Consider the following 16,798-nt stretch of genomic DNA (forward strand, 5'->3'; position numbering starts at 1 on the left):
TGGTGATACCATCAATGAGGAGATACACCTGCTATTATGAAATAGAAGAAGGGAAACAGCATCATGCAGTGATACACACGAGCCCACAAAGGGAGCTTCCTGAAACACGGACTAAGTCCTGCTTACGGAAGGCATTCCCCAGAGAAGAGCTCTTCAGTGCTAGGGATTTAGAACTCTAACAGAGTTGTTCTCCTCATAAGGTGTGAAAGAAACTATAACAAAATACCAAAATGATTAACAGTCCCTCCCCCCCAAAACAGTCATAGGGAATTTCTTCCCCACTTGAGAAAGATTATTTCTCTACTTTGGAAGGCAATACATAAATATACTCAATCTGAGAAATTCAGATGTAGATAATTTTTTTCAGCAGTGGGAAGAGGGAGAGTAACACTGCCTTCAAACTTTCTTCTAGGGCAATTCTTGATCACAGCTGAAGAACAGAACTTGCCAACCAATTCAAAGTTCTTCCCGCAGTTCTCAGGAGGGGGAGAAAAGGGCCCACACACCATCCCACTTGACTGACAAACATCTGGAGAGGGGTTCACTGAACAAAGTTACTCTGGTAGGACACCTGCATTCTCACTTGTTCACAGAAGAAGAACAGGCGAGGACTTCCGCTCAGGTGAAGCGCAATGTCGTGGGAAAAGACAATGCTACTCTACACACAGAACTCTCCTGGCTGGGGGATGAAGGCCAGATTGCTGCGGATGGACTTGGAACTCTGTTCTCCCAGAGTTCTGCTGACAAGAAGTTAATCCCCTCAAGGCTGCAGTGAGAAACAAGGCAAAAGATCAAGCCCTGGGTTTGGGTCATCCCTGTGACTGCTTTTATTCCTGTGCTCCCAAGAAATCTCACAGAATGACTGCCTTTCTCTCTACTAGTCACCTGAAAGGGGACGGACTCACTGAATTCACAAATATTGAACAAGCACCTACCATGTGTCAAACAGCTTACTGCCACATCAGAATATCAACAGATGCAGATACACTACAGATCTACTACTGATGCAGACATGACCCCTCTTCTTGAAAGGTAGACCAGTATACACTGTACAAAGATCCCTGTGAGTCCGTCACTTACGGGGAGCAGTAGTTAGGAGCACACATCCTGGAGCCATACAGCTTGGGTTCAGATCCCTGCTCCACCATACTAGCCATGTGACCTTGGGCAAGTGACTCACCCTTTACACCCTGGTTTTGTTATTTATAAAATAAATGCAATTACAGGGGCATCTGGCTGGTTCAGTTGGTGCAGCATATGACTTTTGATCTTGGGACTGAATTTGAGCCCCACGATGGGAGTAGAGGTTACTTAAAAAATAAAATGTTTTAAAAAGTAATTACAGTACATTCCTCCTGTGATTAAATACATACCAAATACTCAGACTGGCGAGTGCATGGCACACATTATAGGTTACAAACCTATTTGTATTACTTGTATATTTGTACATTTGTATTAGCATCTTACAAAGACCTTTGCCATTACCAAATTCACATTCAATGGTTTTAAGAGTTTTGCTAAGCCATATCAGAGTTCCCTGGAAAGGCCGTGGGCAATGAACTGTGCCCACATCCACCACTCACAGCTCTACTATTCTCTATTTTGGATGAATCACATGTCATAACGATACTTGCCAGTATGGAGATTTTTGAGTCTCTAGATAAATTCCTCTGGAATGTTAAGGGGATGTTGCCATTGACTCCTCTGTGGATGGAAGAGAAAAATCAATGTTCAGACCTTCTTCAGCAGTGTGGAAGGAGGTACCTGAGATACCTTTTTTTGTACTTCTAGTAACTAGCACATGGAAGATGCCCAATGAATTTATCCATTTACTACAACTGGGAAAGTGGCTGAGTTGACAAAAGTCACAGGACTTGGGTGGAGACAGAATGTGAGGCCAATCTCCTACCCTATGATTTACTGATCTTAGAATAGCGCATGTAGGGGCACCTGGGTGGCTGAGACAGTTAAGTGTCTGACTGTTGGTTTCAGCTCAGGTCATGATTTCAAGGGTCTTGTGATCAAGCCTCATGGCAGGCTCCACGCTCAGCGGGGAGTCTGCTGGAAGATTCTCTCCTTCTGTTGGTTCACCTACTCATGTGAGTGCTCTCTAAAATAAATAAATCTTTAAAAAAAAAATAAAAACAAAAACAAAACAGCCCACATAACTTTCACAGAAGCTTCTTCATATGCTTATTAAAAGGATCGTGACAATATGTATCAATACTGTTTGAGTTCATATCTATGAGATAATTAATTTTATTTTAAATAACATTGTCAAAAAATAAATAACATTATCAAGTTAAACCAAATACCAGTTGTATCCACCTAAGCTACTTAGTAACAGAGGTCTCAGGGGGTCTTCCCTAGAGGGGAAGATGATGGAAAAAGGAGCGGCAAAATCCTCCTTGCCTACTTTTCACATATCCACTCTATCTCAATCAGTGATAAAATTATAAGCTTATTGTTTAAATGATGTGATTATCAGTTACACTGTAATTATCTGTTCATTCGTTCACAATCCCAATTAAGCTCTAAGCTCTTCAAGGGCAAACCTCTGACGTTCCCATTGGTAGCTGCAGAGAGCCTGGACTGATGCCTGACAGGTGGCTGATGACTGGTTGAAACCATAAATGAATGACTCCAGGCCTTTCAGAGTTTCCTATCCAAGAGCACTCAAATCTGTCTGCATCGAGAATCACCTAGAAGCTGTAAAAAACGGACACTGTGATACCATACCTAGAAACTTCTGGGATCCACTCCTAGAAATCTGATTCAACAGTCTAGAGGCTGAGAAATTCATCTTTTTGAAATGTTATTTAGATGAACAGCCTTCTCTGGGAACCACTGCCGCATATGTGTCTATATATGTGATATTATACTATATACAATATATTTAATATATTCATATATAAATATTAATTATATACATTATATTTTATACTATATTATGTATTATATTATAAACATGTATGTTATGTTACATATTTTTAATATATTATTTTTTAAAGAAAGATTTTATTTATTTATTTGATAGACAGAGATCACAAGTAGGCAGAGAGGCAGGAAGAGAGAAAGGAGGAGGCAGGCTCCCGGTTGAGCAGAGAGCCTGATGTGGGGCTCGGTCCCAGGACCCCGAGATCATGACCTGAACTAAAAGCAGAGGCTCAACCCACTGAGCCACCCACGTGCCCCTATTTTTAATATATTCTATAAAATAATATGTATTTATTATATATATGTATTCACATATAGGTAAATTAATAAATTGGGCTTTTGGATGCTAATAAATCCCCTGCAGTTCTTGATGTTCTGTCACCCAGACAGTATCCATATATTGCATTACAGTGACAGAGTCTAGACAAGGGCTGTGGTCTCAAGGACAAACTATTTTTCATTCTAACAAATTTTGTTACAATTCCCTGTTTGCTCTAACTCCACCAGCCAGGAAAAAAATAACAAAAATGCCCCATTTCCTTTCAACCCATCTCTCAAGCTGAATGAAATAAAAAAGGAATTTCGTAACTACTTATTTCATCACCCTGAACGGGCAGCACGGGATGCCACTGATTGGCTGCCACCACCAGAAATCATGGCACGTACTGGGCCACAGCCAACTGTGTATATTCCTTGGAAGGGGACAAGGGGCAGAATGTGGACACCGGCTGAGATGTGGGAGCTGCCTTGGGCCTTGTTATCATCAGTCCTAAATGGAACCTTTCTTGGTAACTCCACTGCCTGGATGAGATGGTGAGGTTCCCGTTAGCGGCTCTGGTGTCATGAGAGGCAACCTCTGAGACGCTTGCTGCCAAACAATCCCACTACTACACTGAATCAGGGCTGTGCGTATGACCAAAATAGCAAAAGGTATGGTGTGTCACTTCTCAGATCAGCCTGGAAAAACACTGTGACTTCCACCTTGGTCAGTCCCTGTGTTTCTGTCTGTTTTTTAGATCGTGAGCCCTGGAGAATGCCAGCTGCCAGGTTGTGGGCAGTTGTACAGGGGAGGACAGCATGGCAAGAAACGGAAGCCCTCTGCCAACGACCTCGAGTGAGCCTGGCAGCTGTGGATGGCTGCAGCACCACTCCGGCTGCATCTAAGGTCCTGAGCCAGAAGCCCCGGGCTAAGCTTCTGTGGGATTCTGGAACCTCAGAGACTGGAGGGACATAGGTGATTGCTGTCTGAAGCTGTATTACAGTGATTTGTTCCTCAGCAACAGAGGCAAGGCTTAGAAGCCAACAGGTCAGTGAGGCTGATAGCAGAGGTTCTTCGAAGTCAACACTTGTTCTCTTGCTGGCTTTCTGTCTGGTTAGGACACATGACCAAGGCACTAGTGGCAGCTCGGCCCTAAAGAATAAATGCTCCCTCTACCTTGACTAAACTGGAACTGGGAAGGCAATGAAAAGCACTGTTTCTAAAGTACAAAATATGCTTATGAAAACAATATGAACACTTCAATTACTAGAGTGAGGGGAAGCTAACATTTTTTATTTATAGCATTTATTGATTACTACAGATCCAGCTTTTCAAAGGCTCAATAAAAATTTATCCTCATTTTTAGATGAAGAAACCAAAGTTCAGAGAGTTCAGATAACTTGTTCAAACAACAAAAAGGACCATTTACTTATTCTGCAGATTACAGGCTTGGGGCTGCCAACTGTCCTGGTTTATTGGAACTCAGGGGTTTCCCAAGTTATAAAATATATGGGGTGGGGGAACAAACCAATCCCAGGAAAGCCCCAGGCACATTGAGAAGGGCTGGTTACTTTACTCTGTCCATGTCTTGGGTGCTATGCAATTCACCACAGCTGACTTTTTTTTTTTTTTAATGTACATTTAAAGCTATCATTTTGTCAGTTTATGTATTTCAAAATGCCACCTATGAAAATGAAAACCACAAACCTTTCTGTATCTCACAGTACCCAAGACCATTTTTTTTTTCCTGTAAAAAGATAAACTGCTGTTCTTATGATACAATGTAGCATAGAAATCTTTCTACATAAGAGTTCCTGCAAACATTTGTTTCAAAATAGCACCTGAGGCCAGGAATGACAGGTAGGTACTCAACAGGTAGGTACTCGCCCCGGGCCTCTGTAGGCCCTTTATCCCACCAGCACAGCTCAAAGGGCTGCCAGTCAGATGGGATGGGCTCCTCCCAGGGTTGCACAGCAGGTCAAGTGCTCTGGCTGGGTGGGAGGCAGGTTCACAATTTCACAATTGCCTCCTCTGCTACAGAAACCCGGAGATAGCTAACTTGCACCACTGAGAAGTAGCATGCAAAGGGTTTTCATATGTTAGGAGGGCCACCCAGCAGTAAGTTAGCATTGCTCAAATAGCTCTGGCCCCATCTCTTAATAAGATCCACACTCATTAGGATGACTACAAACATACAGACAATTACAAGCTGGCGAGGATATGGAGAAATTGGAACATGCACACATTGCTGGTAGGACTGTCACCTGATACGTCTGCTGTAGAAAACATTAGGCAGGTCCTTAAAAAGTGAAACACAGAGCTACCTTAACATCAGCAATTCTACCTCTAGGCAGATACCCAAGAGAAATAAAAATATATGTCCACATAAAAACCTGCACACAAATATTCACAGTGCCATCATTTACAATAGCTAAAAAATGGACACATCCCAAAAGTCCATTGACTGATGAACAAAATATAGTATATATACAGCCACACAACAGAACAGAATGTTCTTCAGCCATGAAAGAAAGGAAGGAAGTATTGGTACACATGTGCTACAACATAAATGAACCTGGAAAACATTATGCTAAGCAAAAGAATCCAGAGACAAAAAAAAAAAAAAAAAAAAAAAAGGTCACATATTGACTCCATTTACATGAAATGTCCGCAAGGGACAAAGAACACTAGTGGTTGTCTGGGGCTGGAGAACGGTGGGAGCGGGGGTGTAAAGTGCTGACCTATACGGTGTTTTTGACGTTAAACAAACAAAAAAAGCGCTTTGGGATTAGATGCACTTAAAATAAAAACGTTGAAAAAGCTTAAAAATTAAAAAAAAAAGCTTAAAAATTTCACATACTCAAGCCCATTTCTATAAATCCTTATATGAAGAAATAAAAGCAGATGTGCATTACAATTTACCTATAGGACTGTTATCAGTGATGTAACAGAAGAAAAACAAAGGGTGGGGTGGTTTAAATATCCATCTAGAAGTACCAGCTAAATATACTGTGGTACAAGCATACAATTAAATATTAAGCTACCATTAAAACAAAATTATTGGTTATTTATAGAAATGAAAACTTATGTTCACATAAAAACCTGTACCTGGTTCATAGCAGCTTTATTCGTAATAGCCAAAACTGGAAACGATCATGCCATAAAACATTACTCAGCAATAAAAAGGAACACTCTATTGACAGACATTAAAATCTGGATGAAGTTCCAGAGAAGTATGCTGAGTGAAAAAGGCCAATCCATTTATATAGCATTTTGAAATGACAAACTTAGAGGTGAAGAAGAGAGGAGTGGGTGTTTGGGGTCAGAGATGGTGTGAAGTCAGGAGGGAAGAGATGTGGCTAGGAGGTCTGTAGCTTGACAGTAACAATGTAAGTATTGTGCTTGTGACACTGAACTACAGCTCTGCAGGGGAAACTGGAAAAAAGGTTCTTGGGATCTCTATTATTTTTTGTAACTGCTTAGGAATCCAGAATAATCTCAAAAAGTTTAATAAAAAGAAAAAGATCCACACTGGGGTGTGCCTGGGTAGCATAGTCAGTTAAGCATCTGTCTTCAGCTCAGGTCATGATCCCAGAGTCCTAGGATCAAGCCCCACCCATGCAGTGTTCCCTGTTCAGAGGAGAGTCTGCTTCTCCCTCTACCTTTGCTCCTCCCCACCCCCTACACTCGTGCTTACTCTATCAAATGAAATCTTTTAAAATATCCACAAAAGTGAGGAAAACAGATAAGCAAGACTAAGCATTTGATTTAAAAAAAAAAATTCAAATATCATCCCCTACACCCCCACCCAATCCAATGACACATGGCTGTGACTTTCTGTGTAACTATAAAGGAAAGTTTATTCTGGAAAGAAACTGTCTGAACTGTGACTCCATTCGTGAAAGCTTAATCCGTTGACCAAAGTGCTGGTATTTTAACTAAGTTTAATTTCCAGTCTAATGTAGCTTCTTGGTAAATGCTTATTTATATCCAGACTACTCAGGCTATGGGGAATACTGTTTTGATTAGTGTCAAGTTCTGATTCACTTCAAGGAATCACAGAACTCACATAGGCCAGTTTTCATAGAATAAGAAAATCACTAAGTATATTAAATAAACTCTTCCTTGGGGCACCTGGCTGGCTCAGTTGGTAAGGCAAGTGACTCTTGATCTCAGGGTTGTGAGTTCAAGTCCCACACTCAGTATAGTGCTTACTTAAAAACAACAACAACAACAAAACAAACCAACACTAATAAAATCTCCCTAAATAAAATTTACAATGATTCAGAGGGATTCTGTCGTGTTTGAGTGTTTCAGTCAGAATTATGAATGCCAAATTCCATTTTTCAGGTCTGCAGATAAGCAGGCATAGATAATTTGGATAAATACACTATGCCTCTGTGGTTTTAAAGAAGTTCCTACAATCAGTAATTTCCTTGCCACTTTTCATTCTCATAAATGGAATGTAGGAAACTTCAGATAGCAATAGCTGAGAGCTGTCAGATTTTAGATGTTTGATATTAAGAAAAGCTTACTGCACTATGAAAAATAAAAACTGTGCTTTCCTCTATTTTTTCGACCATTTTCTCTTCAATCCACTGAGAAACAAGGAGGTTCAGAAGCACTTGTGTAATGCAGGAGAGTCCCCATCATCATGCTTCCGCTGTTTACTGGGGTGTGGGTCGTGCACCCGCCACATGTGAGCTGGGCAGTGGCTCTTCCTGCGGCAGACAGGAGGGAGTCGTTCAACTCCCACAGCTCTCGAGAGGACATGGGCACTCCAGAAAAGGCTGAGATGACGTCTCCTGTAAGCCTTTCTGGAAATTCTCCAACAAGATTAGATCTCTTCCTAGCAATGCCTTCCTTCTTTTCACCGAGTGCTACTTTCAACAAATGTGCCACTGTGTTTAAAACCCCCTTGACGACCATTAAAGGTGAAACGCTGAGAATCAGACCCTACAGTGATTACATTTTAGTGGAACTGCAAGTATTTTAGCAAGTCATATTAATGTAACTGAATATTCCAACTGGCTAATAAAAAGATTTTCCCTTCATTTCAATTCTCCCCAAGTACCAGTATTTAACTCTGAGCTGTCATAAAGCCAGGTTGCTGTAACAAAATGAAAAAAGGGAAGCCAGCAATCAAATTAACATGAAGTCAATCAAGTGCCCACCTACAGCCAGAACAAGGGAGAAATGCTAACAAGTCCCAAAATGAAAATGAAGGACATAGTTAAGGAGGAAAAAAACAAACACCCATTTGTATATAGAACTTGTAAAAATTCTTTCCCGGAGAAGTCTATCAGGTGAAAATTTTAGGAAAAGAATTTAGGTTGCAAAATGGCTTGTATCATTGTTTAACAACATTGCCTTTACAGAGCACCAAATGTGTTTACGGCCTTGTGGTTGCTGGTAGAGAAAAGAGAACATGGTCCTCTCCCTGAAGCTCCAATGACTGGACTGTCATCCAGTCGAAATCCACATCGTTTTGTTCATTTCAAAATACAAATTTAGCACAAATCAGCAATAGCTCAACACCTCTCCCCCCACCTCTGAAAGGCAAGAATGTTTAATTGGTGGTAGGGGGGACACATATAAAATGATATATAATATCCCACCTTGGTCAGGAAAAGCCATCACATTTTCTCTATAGAAACTAAATGAAAACAACTATCTGAAGAAAACTAATGTGATTACAGAAGCAGTGACATGTTTAAAAGGTACTATGTTTTTCTCCAGATTTTTTTCACAGACATGAACAATTTAATACATGCCACCAGAGAGGAGAAGGGAAGAGAGTGTCCTAGTCCAGGCTGCTAAAACAAAATACCACAGCCAGGTGGTTTAAATAACAGACATTTATTTTTCACAGTTCTGGAGCCTGAGATGTCCAAAACAAGATGCCAGCAGATGAAGTTCCTGAGGAATGCACGCATCCTAGGTTGCCAACACACCCATCTTCCAGCTGTATCCTCACAAGGTAGGGACAGAGGGCGCCTAGATCTCCTCTCTTCTCTGAAGGGGTACTAATCCCATAATGGGCATACTCATGACCTCATCTAAACCTCATTACATCCCTAAGGCCTCACCTCCAAATATCAATATATTGGGGTGGGAGGAGAATGTGTGTGTGTTAGAACTTTCATATATGGATCTGGTGGTGGGGGACATACACAAACATTCAGTCTATAGCAAAGAGGCAATTTTCCATTTATTCATTCATTCAAGTTATCAAAACACATAATCTCTACTTGACAAAAGGGCTGTGTTTCGATGTTAACTTATAAATGAATCTTCTGGTTTTTGGACAATTCTATTTTCTATAGAAATAACGTTCCATTAGTAGTTATTAACCTTTTGCAGATCCCACACCAACTGTAAAAATCTGATGAAAGCAAAAGAGACCTTTTCTCTATCCACAAATGATAAAACTGACATTTAGAGTCTTCCAAATCCTAGGGATCCCAGTCCCCATATTAGGAACCCTATGTTTAAGTGGTTGACAGTCACGTCACTTAGAAAATCACCAGATGGGCCCTCTGCCACTTAACTCATCATGACGTGGCCCCTTTAGGACAATAGATTCTCAGTACTTCTAGGAGAAAATATAATCTGTGATATGTATAATTTGAGTTACAATCCTGTGCTCTGACTCAGCATTGTAACATAGGATGCTTGAAAAGTTGCTCACCTGTACAGACCTCAGTTTCCTGATCTATAAATGCGTGCACAGTAATGCCCAGTACTCCTGGGGTGGTGGTAAGGATTAATTGAAGTTTCTACAACAGCCGGCACAGTGCATGACCACCTTCATTCCTGGCAGCAGCAAACATCCATCAACCATGTATTTAATGCATTGTGACAGAGAAATCCATGAGACAGTAAACCTGCCTCCAGAGAGGTCAGGGTCTAGCAAAGGGAGAGAGAAGTGATAAATAACTGTAATAAAGTGATAGAGCTGCTTTGACAAAAAGGATGTGCAAGGGAAATGGGAAGATAAAAAAAGAATAGTCAATTTTACATAGGGACAAATGGGTCAGGTGAGGGGCTTCAGTATCATGTTTGGGTTATGGCTTGCCAGGGGAGAGGATGGGATTAAGGGGAGGGGAGAGCAAAGTGAAAGATGAAGCTGGAGAAGCAGGGAAGGGCTCTACTGTTTATTTGAAACTGGGGAGGTGGGGTGAGAGCGGGGGCTGTGCGGGAGCCTGGAAAGGAGGTGAGGTGAAGGTCACGTCACTTAGAAGATCACTGCTGTAGCCCACATCAGAGGTGGAGGACATCGTTGGGCACGCTGGGGAGGGAATGCAGGGGCCAGAGAGAAGAGTTGTCCAGAGTTGGGCCACGTGAGGGAGAGGCAGAGAGTCCAAGCTTCTGGCTTCCCACTCCGCATCCTGGATAGGATACTGCCCAAGGAGTCAGGGAGCACAGGGACAAGCAGTCTGAGAAAAAGGAACAGGAAAAGCTCTGACCATCTAGAAATGTACTGGTCCAGTACTAATCTTATTAATCACAGATCGATTATACAGTTCCATACGTGCCTGCTGAGTCAGGAGGCTCCCCATACAATCTGAATGCCCAGAGTGCAAATTTCTGAAAATTCACTGAACTGACATTTTCTCTTATAAGGAATCCATTTGGAAGGTGAGCTGTGCACTGAGTTCATGATGTTAAGTGTTAAAGTTCAAGCTTATGCTGGGACTTTTGTTTTTTTTTAAAGATTTTATTTATTTACTTGACAGAAAGAGAGATCACAAGTAGGCAAAGAGAGAGGGGGAAGCAGGCTCCCTGCTGAGCAGAGACCCTGATACAGGGCTCGATCCCAAGACCCTGAGATCATGACCTGAGCCGAAGGCAGAGGCTTAACCCACTGAGCCACCCAGGTGCCCCTATGCTGGGACTTTTGCCACATATTTGTTTAGAGACATACACTCATGTCCTAAAAACAACAACAACAACAACAACAACAACAAAAAACAGACCAGCAATGCTTTAAGATGAATTACAACACACTTCTAGAGGCTGAATTATTTAGCAAATTGCTAGTTCCCTTTACTAAATGGTTTGCTAACAATTGCTCTAAGGGAGTTTCTCAAGTCACTTTCCCATCACATCAACATCTAAGAGAAGCTAACAATCATGGACAACCTAACCAGCCCACCATTTCAAATTATTTTTTTCTCATTTTCAAGCCAATTTCTTTGAAGATCATAATGATTATAATAATAGCAACTAATAGTCAATCCCTACTATGTGCCAGTAGTTTTTCTGCTATAAATTTACCAAGCTGGTCTCAATTCTACCATTCCTTCACACATCCTCTCAGGACAGGGGAGTTTACTGAGGCAGAGGGCAGTTGAATCCCTTTATCCAAGGTCAAACCAACAGCAGACAGAGGGACTCCAGAGCCTGCTCCTTTAAGGGCCACACATACTCCCTCCCCGATGTTACAGTAAAAATAAAAAAATTATGTTTACTGCAGAAAAATCTGTCAAGTTTTTTTGTATCATTTTGTTACTATTTTTTTTTTTTAAAGATTTTATTTGTTCATTTGACAGAGAGATCACAAGTAGGCAGAGAGGCAGGCAGAGACACAGGGGGAAACAGGCTCCCCGCCAAGCAGAGAGCCTGATGTGGGGCACGATCCCAGGACCCTGAGATCATGACCTGAGCCGAAGGCAGAGGCTTAACCCACTGAACCACCAAGGCATCCCTATTCTATTTTTTTTTTTTAAAGATTTTATTTATTTATTTAACAGACAGAGATCACAAGTAGGCAGAGAGGCAGGCAGATAGAAAGGAAGGGAAGTAGGCTCCCCACAGAGCAGAGAGCCCTCAGCCCGATGAGGGGCTCGATCCCAGGACCCTGAGACCATGACCTGAGCCGAAGGCAGAGGCTTTAACCCACTGAGCCACCCAGGCACCCCTTTTTTGTATCATTTTCAAGTGAAAACAAAAAGCCACAAGAATGTGGCAGAATCTATATTCCTCTTTTACCATTTACTAGCAGAGTGATGGTGGACAAGTTGACCTCTGACAGCCTCAATCTCCTCACCTGGCATATTCCCTTCAAATGGGACTAAAAATAATACCTTCAGATGAGATGGTTCATGTAAAGCATTTAGCGTGGAGCTATGCTAATATTCCATAATAAACATACAAATATTTAAAATATGAATCTTTTTTCTATGCCTTAAAAAAGCACATACCTGCAATCCTGCATTTGGACACTGTAGTAATCATCTCCTTCAGAAATCTGAGTTCTCAAATATTTACATATGCTTTAATTATTCTCCCTATTATGAGTCATTTAATCTGTTTCTAATTTTTACCAATCTTAAATAATACTGCAATGAACATCTTTGCACATAAAACTTTAGCTCTATGTTCTTTCCTTGGATGAGATTCCCAGAAAACGGTCATTTAGGTTGAAGGGTCAACATATATTGCAAAATTTCTTTCCAAACATTTTTACCTATCACATTCCCACCAGCATCGTCTACAGGAGCAGCCTATATAACTGCATCCTGGTCAAGGACTAGGTAAACGATCTCAAGGAAAAAAGATTTTTTCCCCCTAAGTTAGTCTAATATAAAATGCTGTGTGTGTGTGTGTATAAATCCTACCAAAACCCCAATGGCTGAATAAACACCGAATTATACACTGAAAATCTGGACAAAGAGTCGTTTCCAGATAATGCTCAAAACAGAAAAGGAATAATGAATACTGTGTATCCTCCACTTCTAAAGGATTAATTTGGGAACATAATAAGCTGATATGTGTTAAGAGGTCACTTATGCTAGGAATCTTTATTTCTTTCAGGTTATTTGTTAGTGGAAATGTCTGCATGCCACAAAAATTCCCCCTCAAACCAAGGAACTAAGTCTAGTTACCAATCCGTAAAACCTCTCAGAGAAGCATTCCATCTTACCTAAATAATAGTGATCTTCGGGAACAAGTGTGGATTTTAAAAAACATAGTTAAAGCATCTGTTGTCTAGTGTGTCTAGGGACACAGACCTTTTTTTTTTTTTTTTTTTTTTTAACTGACTCTACTAACCCAACCACAAGGGAACCCCTGTAAAACAATACATTTGATTCTAGTAAGATAGGCTCATAACATTAGCTTTAAAATAACTAAAAGTTTGGGGCACCTGGGTGGCTCAGTAGGTTAAAGCCTGTGCTTTCAGCTCAGGTCATGATCCCAGGGTCCTGGGATCCAGCCCCGCATCGGGCTCTCTGCTTAGTGGGGAACCTGCTTTCTCTTCTCTCTCTCTCTGCCTGCCTCTCTGCCTACTTGTGATCTGTCTGTCAAATAAATAAATAAAATCTTTGAAAGAAAAATACCTAAAAGTTTAAAAAATCTAAACTCAAAACCACCCCAAATGTTCTATGTATTTAACAAAACTTGAAGAACGAAGACTTACCAATTGTTTTGTTTTGTTTTGTTTTTTTTAAACTGTGTACACCATTTTGCAGAAGATAGGCCATTTTTGCTAATCAGTAGCAGAGTTAGCCAAATTCAGTTTGTGTCATTACTAGTTTTGTCAATAAAGCATCATAAAACAGCCTGATTTTTCTAATCCCATGTAGAGGCACTGAGTGAGCAGTCAGAAAAATACTCTGGCTTACAGAGAAATTTCATATGCATTTCACAGGACACAAATGAGAAATCCCAAAGAGTTCTCTTGCTGGACTTTTCACTCAATCACCACATCCAGAATAAGTAAGTGGCACAGGATCCAATGGCTTCAATTTAGAATGAATCAACCCCTACTTGGGTCACAAAAATCCTCATGATGACAAGTGGCACACTGTCCAAGAATTCCTCTCCTTTCACAAAGAAAGGAAAACTTGTTCAGCAAAATGTCAGGCAGGCACCAGGATAAGCTATCCAAGGTCTAATAGGATGAAATGGCATTAGCTCCGTCCTCATTTGTTCCAGCATCAAACAAATCTTCCACCATTATAGATTGTAACGCCTCACTAATGAGTTAAGAGGATTTCATTATGAAACCATAATATTCTTCCTTTAGAGAGTCCCTGGCTTCAGGATGGTAACATTATTAAAAACAGAAAACATGACAATGGTAATCATAATTGTAACTAACACTGAACACTCAATGATGCTAAGCAGGCTACCATGCACTTCACATGCACCATTTAATCTTCTCATGTAAAGGGCTATTTTTCTCACTTTCCAGAAAAGAAAATGGAAGCTCACACACCAATGTTCTTTGCGCACGGTCACTGAGTCTGTACCTGCTGTAGGGGCGTCAAACCCTGGCCCACTGTTTCCACAACTTGAGCTCGTAACTGCCTCTCTTTGCAGCGACATTACACTAAGTTTAACTTAGGTAGGAAATTAAGCAAGTGCATCAAAACAGCAACTCACAAGTACCTGTATCACACTGCTGGGTACTAAGTAATAATGTACTGTGGGGAACAATTTCTGCCCAAGGCAACCTAACACCAAGACAATGGTATACAACAGTGTCAGTAGGCAGATGGTTACAACTGATGGCAGTGCTTCTGTGATACCCACTGAATCATCATAAAGACCTTGGTATCCTGTAGACAGCATAAATAAGGTCCTATTAATCTCAGGTAGCAGGCCTGCTTGGAAGTGACATAAAAGCAAATAATAATGATATTGTGATTTCAGCCATGCTGGGACTAAAAAAATAAGTGAAGACTTCTGGTAAGGGTGTTCTGGAGGTTAACGTGATAGGGAATGAGAAACATGTCCATCATGTTTAGTACTTGTCAGTTTCTAGAGCCAGGATGAATAATGAGCTTTTCCCATATCCCTTTAAAATATGGATATGCAGGCATATGTAAAGATTATAGATGTATCTTATCTCTAAATATTACCTAAATTTGTTATTAAAATATACATTAAAAACATGGGTATGTACAGCTAAGAGATTTTTTTTAAAAAAAGAAAGAAAACCAGGCCTATGGGAATGAGTTTGAAATAACTAGGCTTTGGCAAGACAAAAAGTTGAGGGATGAGTATCATAAAAACAAAATAAAACATCAAAATTTATTTCCAAAGAAGATAAAAAAGAAGTAGTAACTTTAAGCTTGACATATGAAAACACTTCCAGACACGCACAAACACTAGAAAAACCCTGCATAAAAAAAATCCCACCCCTCTGGGGTACAAATTAACCCAAGGCCAAAGACTTTTCTGATAACCCTAGTCCACACAGACTGTGCTACACTAAGTTTCCAATCTTGCCCTACCCTCCAGGCCTACTATCTAAGGTGAAAATCCCATTACACCGCTAAGTTCTTTGAGAAAGGTCAGTGTACAACTTCTTTTCCAAAATGCCATTCGTTTCCCACTTGATTTTTGACTGACCAGCTTCTCATATGTTTAGATGTCCTACCCAAGCACAAAACAACTGATGGAAAGACGCGGCAAAGTAGAGTCATTTGGGAATTATTCTTCAATCTGAAACACACGTTCTAGGTTGCTACCCCTTACCGCATCATAAGCCAAATATATGATATTTATATTTAAATGCTGTGCTTTTTTTCTTCTTAAAGTGCCTATATCTTATCTATCGTTCATAGAAATTTACGAAGATTATAAGACATGTGTAGATACTTATGCATGCGAATTATTTCCAAGTACTCTCTTGGATGGAGTGGACCTTAAGAGTCTGTAAATTGTCTAATGTAATTGGAATCATATACACATGAAAAGTTAACACACAAAAGCACCAGGTAAGAGGAGAGCCAAAGGGGTGAGAGCTAGGGTAAGGAAGCAGAGATCTGGGGCTGGGCCATCAAGAGACTTCCCCGGTGCACTGGCTTGGCCTGACACAAGATTAGTAGGTGTGGGTAGGCCAAGGAATGAGGGACGGGTATTCCAAATGCAAAGGTACGGAGAGAGAAGTGGGTGCCATACTCTGGGAAGAACCACAATACTGGGTGAGCCTGAGGAACGTCTCTGATTTTACCTCAACTACATCACCCAGCCCCCATAGCTGACCTGCAGGTGATTAACACTACCTTCGCTAGAAAATCAAGTCAGCAAGGAGTTGAAGCACTGTCAAACATGTGAAAGCCCCACGAACACTTATCAAATGACTTGCTTCTGAACAGGACACCGGAGAACCCTCACACAAGTGGCATGTGACCAGCTTATTCAGGATTTTTCAAGGCGTAAGGCCCAGGAGGCAGAGTGTGAATGGGTAGTTCACACTGAAGGCACAGCACGGGACGAGGCATGGAGGCATGAAGGACAGAATAAGAAGAAGGCTCAGTTCTTCAGTCACCTTCTCACCTGGTGATGCCATCCCCCACATTCCTTGTCAACATCCTCTTCCCACCTGTACCACAATTCCTGACAGCGGACTTCCAGGCGTTCACTCCTGTCCCCTCCCATCCACGCCCACACCAGAGTATTGTTAAGCCACCAAACTTGATCAGGCCACTCCTGCCTGAAGCACCTCAACCGTGTCCCTTAATCTTAGATACAATCAACAATCCTTCACTTTGCTTAGTGCCCTCTTCATGCACCAGCTCACAACAGCTTCTAGCTCAGCTTCTGCCCTTCCCTCCAGTGCTCTGCTCCCCAACCACACCTGTTTCC

General features: G+C 41.1%; 1 protein-coding gene across 12 annotated transcripts in view; it reads right to left on the reverse strand.

The window, feature by feature from the left end:
• Positions 1-16,798, reverse strand: part of ELOVL5 (ELOVL fatty acid elongase 5) — a 72,961-nt gene that overhangs the window by 37,486 nt on the left and 18,677 nt on the right. For 4 of the 12 annotated variants that reach the window (XM_082729389.1, XM_082729390.1, XM_082729394.1 and 1 more), the window contains exon 2: positions 1,635-1,704. The exons of the other annotated variants lie outside the window; for them this stretch is intronic. The gene's annotated coding sequence lies outside the window, so the exon portion shown is untranslated. The remainder of the gene's footprint in view (positions 1-1,634; positions 1,705-16,798) is intronic. 12 annotated transcript variants of the gene reach the window in all.

Source organism: Mustela nivalis, assembly GCF_964662115.1.
Source record: "Mustela nivalis genome assembly, chromosome: 5".
Lineage (NCBI taxonomy): Eukaryota > Metazoa > Chordata > Mammalia > Carnivora > Mustelidae > Mustela > Mustela nivalis.